Source organism: Lactuca sativa, chromosome 1, assembly GCF_002870075.4.
Source record: "Lactuca sativa cultivar Salinas chromosome 1, Lsat_Salinas_v11, whole genome shotgun sequence".
Lineage (NCBI taxonomy): Eukaryota > Viridiplantae > Streptophyta > Magnoliopsida > Asterales > Asteraceae > Lactuca > Lactuca sativa.
In genome coordinates this window covers 155,275,217-155,285,220 of record NC_056623.2, presented here as the reverse complement: position 1 = coordinate 155,285,220, position 10,004 = coordinate 155,275,217, and the positions used below count along the sequence as shown (strand labels likewise).

The window sequence follows — 10,004 nt, the reverse complement described above, 5'->3', positions numbered from 1 at the left end:
GCTGAATTATGTTGGGAGTTTTTTGCTACCATCTCATTCCGAGGTGGTATTGAGTATTACAATCCCAATGTAATTTCCTTTTCTCTTGGTGGGGAGCTGCGAAAATGCAACATGGCAGAATTTTCATGGAGGCTTGGAATCTATGAGCAAAGCACTATGTTGAATGAAGATTTTGAAGCTTTTTTAGAAAATTGTCACAAAGATCTCCCCGAGGAAGTGGTTTCTTCTACCTGGTGAAATACTATTGCTAACTGGGTGTACATCCCATCTACCACACAGGAGGGTCACATACGTTCACCGATCCACCGTCTCATTCATCGTTCCGTTGCCAGCACAATTAATATGCGGAAGGACTGGGACAAGGTCACAACCATTGACATCTTCTATCTTTGGAGTATTATTACTCCCGATGTTTTCTGCAATCTCCCCTACTGCATAGCCAAGTATCTTGCGGAAGGGGCTGTTAAGCAGAAGGTGAATTCCAAGATCAATGGAGGGATGTTTGTGATGAGGCTTGCAAGGTCATTTGGGATATTAGACTTGCAAGAGGCAAGGGCGCTAACGGTCATTTATCCCCCTCCGTTCAACACAACATTATATAGGAGGGCAAGGATTGTGGAGAAGTTTGGAGATTCTTTTTCTATTCCACATGCGGATGAGCTGGCTATTCCCGAGGAGTTGGGAAGGCGAGTGAGGCAAAGAAGTGAGCGGGTATGGGAAGACCCACCGGTTATTTTGGTGGAAGAAGAGAACGATGGATGGAACCAACTTGAGTACCGGTGCTACTTGGATGATATTGGAAGAAAGGTCAACTCTAATAATCAATCATTTGAATACCTCTTCCAACAAATGAACATCGCACCGAGACCCGGACCCGACTATCCCTACATTATGAGTTGGGAGGAAAAGATGAGGAGAGGCAATGAAGTAGGAGGAAGTGGAGCTGGAGGAACCGACATGGATGATGAAGAATGAAGATTGGAATATTAGGAAGCATATTAAAGTGTTAAGGGTCAAGGTTCAAGTAAGGGAGTGAGGAATGTTCAAGTAAGAGTGTGAAGTTTCGTCCTTAGGATTGAGTTTGTTAGAGTTGAGAGTGATGGAGGGTGTTTCTTCTGAAAGGTTTAGAGAAAGGGTCAATGAATTATTTAAATTTAAAACCTTAAACAAGAAGAACATAAGCTGGATCAGTTTTGGCAATACAGTGCCTACTCGCCGAGCGCACAACTTATACTCGGTGAGTACATGGGTAATTACACGTAATAACTGCAAGTTAAGAGATACTCACCGAGTACACGATATTACTCGCCGAGTAGATCGACATTTTTCGAGTTACAGGGCTGTGTTGAGCACTTTCACTGTAGTACTTGTCCATTTTTCATGAAGAGTTGTTACTGGAGATTTCCAACAAGTTTTTTTTCCTTGATATTTTCGAGCTGTTAACCACACGAGACGAATGACACCCAAGACATGGCTGATCTGTTCCCATGTCTAAAGTCAATTGAAGATGGAGCTGAAGACAAGAGTTATCAACCTATTGACTGCTACCCCAGGGGAGTTTGTTCCAATTCTCTCTATAATTAGTGTTTTTATTTTTGCATGATATGCAATGAGGGCATTGCATAAAATAAGTGTGGGGTAGGAGGTTGGTCACGTATTAGTAAATTTAGAATCTTAATTTAGGCTAATTTTAAAAAATTGTTGCATACCAAAAATATGACTTAGGAATTAATTTAGAAAATTTTGGTAAAAAGTAATTAGGATTCCATGTTAGAGTTATGTTGATGATTGCATGAAGACCTAAATGTTTAGTTCAGCCTATATACGTTCGAGTGCATTTGTGGCTTCCTTATTCTAATGAAATCATGGGACAAAAACATGACCTCGCTAAGCCTGAGGGATGCAATATGTTTAGCATCGTGTACCAGAAATGTATCCAGGAAAATTGTTATCTTTAACCAATTAAGGTTGAAGTTAAGTGCCCCTGCTTAAGCATGTAGGAATTAGAGTGAAAAAAGTGAGTTACATGTTTAAAAAAAGAGAGAGAGAGAGAGAATTACAAGAAAAGTTTGAAGAATTTTTGGAGCATCAAAGTCAAATATGAAATTAGAAGATCAAAAATTCCAAAGAAATTCAAAAAGTTGAAGATACAAAAAATCAAACAACAAAGTGGTGAATTCAAAGAGATCGAAGATCAAATGCTAAAGAAATGAAGAGTTCCAAAAGAGCTCCAATGTGGTATCATAAATTGTAATTATCTAGATTATGTATGCTTGGGTTGCTCAACCAAAAATACCTTGAGGTTAAGAGGTTTTCTGAGGATGGATTCGGAGGGATGCATAAAATGAGCATAGTTCGGGGTGAGTGGGTGAATGTTTATGAGGATTGTGAGTATTTAGAGTATGGGGGTATTTGGGAAAATTTTAGACACAAATGCATATGTTGCGGTCTTGGCATAATGGCTGGGTTAGATTGGAGTTGTCATATGTGGTTCTAATGTGTTAAAATTCAGTTTTGCTTGGGGGCAAGCAAAAGTCAAGTGTGGGGTATTTTGATATTTGCATAATTAGTCATATATTTAGCATATATTTTTATTCATTTTTAGCTAATTATGTGTATAATGTGGACAAAAAGGTACTTAATAATGCTTAAATTTGGTTTTCAATCCAAAAGGCATGCTTGGAAGTGAAAGGGAACAAGGAGAAGCAATTAGAGACCACAGGTTGAAGAATGAAGGAATGACACACTCCTACTCGGCGAGTTTGCGAGCTTACTCGGCGAGTACCCACGAAGGTTCCCGAAGATAAGCTAAGACTCATGGCAATATAAGGATTGTACCTGTACTCGGCGAGTCCACGAGTCTACCCGCTGAGTAGCCCCTGTTTTGTGATAACTATAAATATCGAACCTTTATCCGAATTAGAGAGACTTCTGGCATTTTGGGAGCTGCACCTGCGATTGAAGAACCCTTGGGAGAGCTGAGAAACCCTAACCTTCAACCCTTTGAAGAATCAAGGCAATTTAGGTTAATCATTCCACTTAACCTTAGGAATTAAGCATGTTTAGCTTAGTTGAATTTGTTTTCGAGTTTGTTTTTGCTATGACTATGAACTAAATTCGTTTTGTTTCTGTAGGGGAAGAGCAAGTTACTCCTATGGTTTAATTATTACTTTTTGATTGATTGTTATTAGGTGGTTTTATTAAATTAAGTTTGTTAAAGAACCTTATGCATTAATAACAACTATATTCTGTTAATTGGAAGGCAATTAAGCTGCATGAACATCTCTTAGTTGTTAACCTCATATGTTATGTCAACACTTTATCATATGCCTAGGAATAATGAATATGAAACTAGGATTTATTAGAGAATGGGTAATTTAATGTGTGAGCTTGTTTGAGAAACCAACACACAAGAGGTTAATTGAAACACCAACTTGATTAACCAATTACAAATCTTATTTAATCCAAATAATTGAACTAGGGAATTAATTAGTTTAAACAATTGGCCACTGCTTGAATTAATTAATTGTCTAAGGGTTAGGAGTAATGAACATGAAGCTAACCACTATAGTTGGTAACCAATAATAATTGATCTATCATTTAAATAACCATACGAGTGAATTGGTTGAACGTAAACATAAACCCTTTATTAAATTTGGTGAATTTGTCATTTGCTTTAATTGTTTAGTTAGTTAAGTGCTCAAGTGTTGTGTTTAAGTTTCTAGTCTTGTAAAACTAGAGAAAAACCCTTTTACTATTATTACTTGCTTAGTTAAAATTAGTTATTATATTAATTTCTGTTCCCTGAGTTCGACACCCTACTTATCCAACTATACCACTAAAAGACAGGTTCACTGCCATTGTGTGCTTAATTTATTAACTAAAATTAGGATTAAAACTAGCTCAGTTCCCGTCCTCACCCTGCCAATAGTTGGTGAAGAACTCCTCATAATGTTAATTAGCTTCTTTCTAAACACAATAACATGCAACAAAGCTCGGATAATCCTACGAGTAAGAGACTCATCCATACAACGATTAACTCAGACGAGAGCTGCATAACAGGGTCAAATGCATCACTATGAGATTATTTAACCTTTACAACATGTGACTTAACGTATTTAATTAATAGCTGACTCACATCACTTAAGAGACACACAAAGCACAAAGCAAGTAGCATTTGTCTAGTAACACTCTAACCCATAGGATCATCAAGGATATCCAATCCCACATTCTACAATTCACAAAAGAAACTTCCACTCTCACTGATGATTACCTTATGCATACAAATTATACCCAATCTGGCATCCCATGCTTCCTAACCTACATAGCATCACATATTAGGCCAATCTATCACTGACTAATCAGAACTTGCATGCAAGTCTACAAGCTCGTACAGTAGACGTAAATGGCATCTCCCTTAGCTTTCTATCATGCGAACACTAAGTAGATTCTTAGCCCTTACTAGCATGCAATTCACAAATTCATAAATCAAATCATCTCAGATAACATGTGTGGGTATTTTGGGAAAACTTACTTAAGATTGTTCGATTGCATGCACCACACCCTTTCTTGTATTAGAATGCTTGTTTTTCCTTTTTTAAATCAATTTTCTTTCATTTTTGAAAAACCTTACCAAATCCTTAGTTTGAGTGCAAACACACTCGAGAGCATGTCTGAATCCCTCAAACCAAGGTTTTGATACCAACTTGGAACGTCCAAAAAATAAGACCCGAAAATTATCATTTCTAAATTGATGAAATGGTAACCCATATCATTATTATAAAACAAAGGTAATAAAATTCTATCATTACATCATCATTATCAGAGTAAATCACAAAATTTGGAATCGTATGTTGTGTTCCCTACAAACATCCCGAGCTCTTCCCGCTGAAACCAGAAGTACTTGAAACATATACTGAAAACCGTAAGCATAAAGCTTAGTGAGTTCCCCAAGATACCACATACCAAACATATCAGCATATACTGGTCCTCTCTCATCATCGGGCCCCAACACAGCCTCGGGCCCGGCTCGACATCAGATCCGCACCCAGCCTCGGGCCCTACCTGACATCGGGCCCCTGCTTTGCATCGGGCTCTAGTCAGCATTGACCCTACTCGGTATACAACTTTGTCATTCATCGAGCCTTGCCTAGCATCGGGTCCCGTTGAGTATACATATGAACATACAAACATATAAACATACAACACATGTCATAATGACAGAGATAAATAGCATACAGACTAGCAATCGGGCCTCGCCTGACATCGGGCCATACCTGATAATCATAAAGACATATACCAATTACTAACATACAAAGTACTCATGTGGTCCTGCCTGGCATCGGGCCTCGCCCGACATCAGATATCATACATGGAGAGTCACGCAAACAGCTAGCATTCTAAATATAAATAACCATGGGCCAACATTAGTGCCTTAGACCCACTAAACCCAGTGAGGAAACTCGCCTTGCACTTCTGAATTCCATGCTATAATCACAAAACATAATCCAATTAATAGTTGGATCCCAACTTACACTAAGAGTGTAAACTAGCATAAAAGACCTTTTTACCCTCTCCATAACTTGGCCCAAAGCCAAGGTTCAATCCAACAATCCAAAGGCCTAAATCCTAGTTAGCCACCCACAACCCAAATCGTGACACAATAATATAAATTTGGCCCTAATCCCATAGTATGCCTTCTCAAAATAAATTATCAACCCAAAACTTGATGGCCCAATAGGGCCTAAAACAACTAAGCCCAAATGATGGACCCAACCGAAGCCCAAACACTAAAATCCATTCCTGTTGAGTACGCATGGCGTAATCAGTTGTACACTAAGCGTACACACCAAATGGCTTGTACATGGTGCGTCTAGACTTGTACGCCTAGCGTACTACCCCATTCAACCAATACTCACTTTTAACACTTAATCCACTAAGACATTGCTCCAAAACGCAGATCTGACTTCCTTGAGCTGGATTATCACGTAAAGTTGATAAATTTACGTTCATACATGGCTAAATGAAGCTCTTAATCTTAAAAAGGACTTAATAGGTGACTTAATGTATGCATGAGACCCACTACCCTATAAAGTTGGCACATTTATGCTTAAGGAACTCCTAATCAGCTTAGATCCAAGATAATAAGTCCTTCGAACGACTTAACTTAAAAACCAAACCAAAAAGGAACTGGAAAACATAACGAATCAAGCCATAAAGAGATCTAAGTATCTACGAGCCAAGGTATGAGCTTGATACCTCCAATGTCTTGCAAAAAGGGTGATCATTATGGATCTATGAACTCCTCACTAAGCAAAGCACCCTCAATATTCTTCACTTCCTTCATAAAGGAAAAAATAACCATCAAATCCTTCTCAAAAGCTCAAAAACACCAATATGAACGATAAGGGTCGATTTTTAGGGTTTATAAGGTATGGAGATTGGAAAGGAGGCCAACCCTAAAGACTTAAGGTGATTATATAGGGTACAACACCCTAATTTAGGGTTTCACTAAATATCACGTACGCCCCACGTACATGAACATATGCACTGTGTAGGTGCTCGAAGACACGGATCCTACCTCACATTAGTACGCCCCGACTACACCATCGTATGCCCCCCACACGTGTCTTAGTACTAGTGTAACGCTTGCAGATTCACGCTAACCAATTTAGAGATAATAAGCGTTAAAAATAACTTTTTGATATAAGACTATTTAAAATAAATAATCATAACCAAAGTATAGTATATTTCATAAGGAATCCGTACATATAAAGAATGCTGAAATCCAACTTATATGGAAGAAGTTATGACCTACCGAAGTTTTGCGACAAAACCGGTACGACTTCGCATATCGTTAAAAGTAAATTTTTGACAAATTACTTTTTCGCCTTAGCGATCTAAGTGAAAGTCATAGTATATGTTAAATCGAGAGTGTGTGATATGTGCATAATTAGTTCATATTAAGTATACATTTTTATTCATTTATTAGCTAAATTATTGCATATTATGGACAAAAGGTACTTAAAAGTGTTAAATTATGTTTTTCAGTCCAAAGATGAAGCTCGGAAGCGAAAGGGAGCGGGAGAAACAGTTAGAAGATCGAGAATGGAATAAAGAAGAAGAACACTAAAAATGGCACCTACTCGGCGAGTCAGATCGACTACTCGACGAGTCCAATCGAAGAATCGAGAAGATAATGACTCGGGATCCCAAAGAGTTATCACAATACGGGGAATGTGAGAGGGACTCGACGAGTCGATTCGTATATTTAAAGATAATTCCACAGATCAATAGAGAAGAGTTCTGTGACGATTCAGAAGTACTTAGCTACGATTGAGAAGCTAGAAAAACCCTACAAGACTACGAATGATGCTAGAATTCAATCCCGAAGAGTAATTGAGGCAAAATTTCATCATTCCATTTATTCTTTTGTTTTATCATTATGATTAAGCAACTTGACTTTGTTTGTTTGCTGTTATTTACTTCAATCATGAACTAAAACCCTTAGACTTCTGTTTGGGGATACAAAGTTGACAATATGGTTTGATTGATTGGTAGGATTAATTCCAAGTTTGTGAATTTTTGTTATTTTAGCTTGCTAAAGAACCTTGTGTGTGAATAATAATTAATTTTTTGTTAATAGGAAGATAATTGATTAGCATGAACATCTATTGATTATTGACCTCATATGCTATGTGATCACTATGCTATATGTCTAGGATTAATGAATATGAAACTAGAATTAATAAGAAAATTGAGTAAATTCATGTGCAAGCTTGTAAGATGACCATCAAACAAGAAGTTAATTAAAAGAATAAATTAGTTAACTATTGCAAGTCTAACTTAACCCGAATAATTAATCTAGTGAATATAATTAAATTAGACAATTGGCCACTGTTTAAGTTAGTTTATTTGCTAAGGATTAGGGTAGTGAATACGAATCTAATCACTTGAATCGGTAACCAACGAAAGAATTAATCCATTGCACCATTACCTTGAAATCAACCATAGAGTTAACCAAGTTGAACTAAACAGAAGTTCCTTTCCAACTATTGAATCTAGTTAAGTCGTTATTTTCTAGTCTTAAATTAGTAATAGTTAGTAAGTTTCTAGTCTTGTAAAAGTAGAGAACACCCCTACTTATTAATTAACTTAGATAAAATTAGTTTTTAATTTAATTTGCCGTTCCCTGTGATCGATACCCTGCTTATTTAGCTATACCACAATTGATAGGTTCACTGCCTTTTGTATGTTATATGATAATTAAAAGTAGGTTTAAAACTAAGTGAGTTTGCACACATCAAGTTTTTGGCGCCGTTGCCGGGAATCGGTTCTAAAATTAATATTAAATTCTAGTTTAATCGATCCTTTGTGTGGGATTTATCTTACACAAAGTTATTTACAAAGTAATTCAGTAAGTAGAATTAGTTTATTAAACATTCGTTTTTAGAATAACTAGAAATTTTCTTTTCTGTTTTTGCCTTGAACTCGCTGAGTGCACTCGTGCCGACTCGGCGAGTACATTGCTATTTTAGTCTTTATTTTTTATTTCGTTTTTGTTCTTTTCACGCGTTTTGTTTCTTTTGTTTTGTTTGTTTACAGTTGTTTCATGACCCGAGGATCTGATACACCTCTAGTCCCTCCTTTGGAAGACCCGGAATCCCCATTAAGAAGCAAAGGAAAAGCCGTTGGAGAAACCACATCTTCAAAGAACTCACCACTCAAAAACTTAAAATCCGTTTTCAGCAAGAAGAAGAACAGCAAATCAAGAGCATCCAGTGCCTCATTGACAATTGAAGAGCCAATTCAAGAAGATATCGAGTACGAGACCGAGGAAGAAGAAGAGCATACTTACGAGCACGAAACCGATTCCGAAGAAGAGTTAGCTATCACAATGGCTAACATTGATGAAGTCCCCATGGGGGAGTGGAAAAAAAGGATGCGTGATGACACCGGGCCGAGACTTGTGCAACCCGCAATTCCCGCGACTGTTACTTTCGAACTAAAAGGCCATATTCTCGCCCAACTCAAGGAGATTCCTTTTTATGGGAAGGATCACGAAGACGCTTACAAGCACTTGGATGAAGTGAATGATGTGGCCGATTACTTCAATGTCCCGAATGTTCCACGCGAGACCCAACTTCTTCGCATGCTTCCTGTCACATTTAAAGGAGCTGCAAAAGATTGGTTAAAGTCACTTCCTCCCGGATCAGTCACCACATGGGCCAAGATGAAAGAAGAGTTCATAGACCATTTCTGCCCGCCCTCCAAGATAGCTAAGCTAAAGAAAGCCATTGCCAACTTCGAGCAACAACCCGGAGAATCTCTTTATGAAGCTTGGGAAAGATACAAGAGCCTACTTAGAAATTGCCCACACCATGACCTTAATAGCCAACAAGAGGTCTCCATCTTCTATGATGGAGTCAATGTCACCACAAGGAAATTGCTTGATTCTCAAGGCCCGCTCACAAAGAAGGCGCCCCCGGTAATTAAAGAATTAATTGAAGAATTCTCTAAGCACTCTAGAGAATACCACAATCCGAGAAATGAAGTAAGTCGGGGGGTAGTAAACGCAACAAATGATAGCATGGCGGCGGTGATAGCTAAGCTTGATAGTCTAGATCGAAGAATGACAAAAATGGATCAAACAATCCATGCTATTAGGGTAGGATGCGAAAATTGTAGAGGGCCCCATCTCACAAAGGATTGTGATTTGGATGAGAATGGAAATAAGAAAGCTCAAGTCTTTTATTCAAGTGGTGATCGATATGATGAAAATTGGCGGAAACCTAAGAAGGATTGGCTACCATACGAGGAGTATAAGAAGGCAAAGGAGGAGAAATACAAGCAGAAGGAGAGGGGACTATACCAAAAGGAAGAACCGGTAGAAAAGAAAGCCGATTTAGAAGAGTTATTCACTAGATTCATAGACGCGTCCGAAAAAAGACACAGTGATCACAATGCTGCCATACACGAGACCAGAAACATGCTAAGGAATCAGC

General features: G+C 38.0%; 1 non-coding gene across 1 annotated transcript; it reads right to left on the bottom strand.

Annotated features, from left to right (window-relative positions):
- Window positions 1–9,280: 9,280 nt before the first annotated feature.
- LOC111908902 (small nucleolar RNA R71) lies at window positions 9,281–9,387 on the bottom strand. The gene has a single exon (XR_002856012.1). It is a non-coding gene; the product is annotated as a small nucleolar RNA R71 (small nucleolar RNA).
- Between the last annotated feature and the right edge of the window lie 617 nt (window positions 9,388–10,004).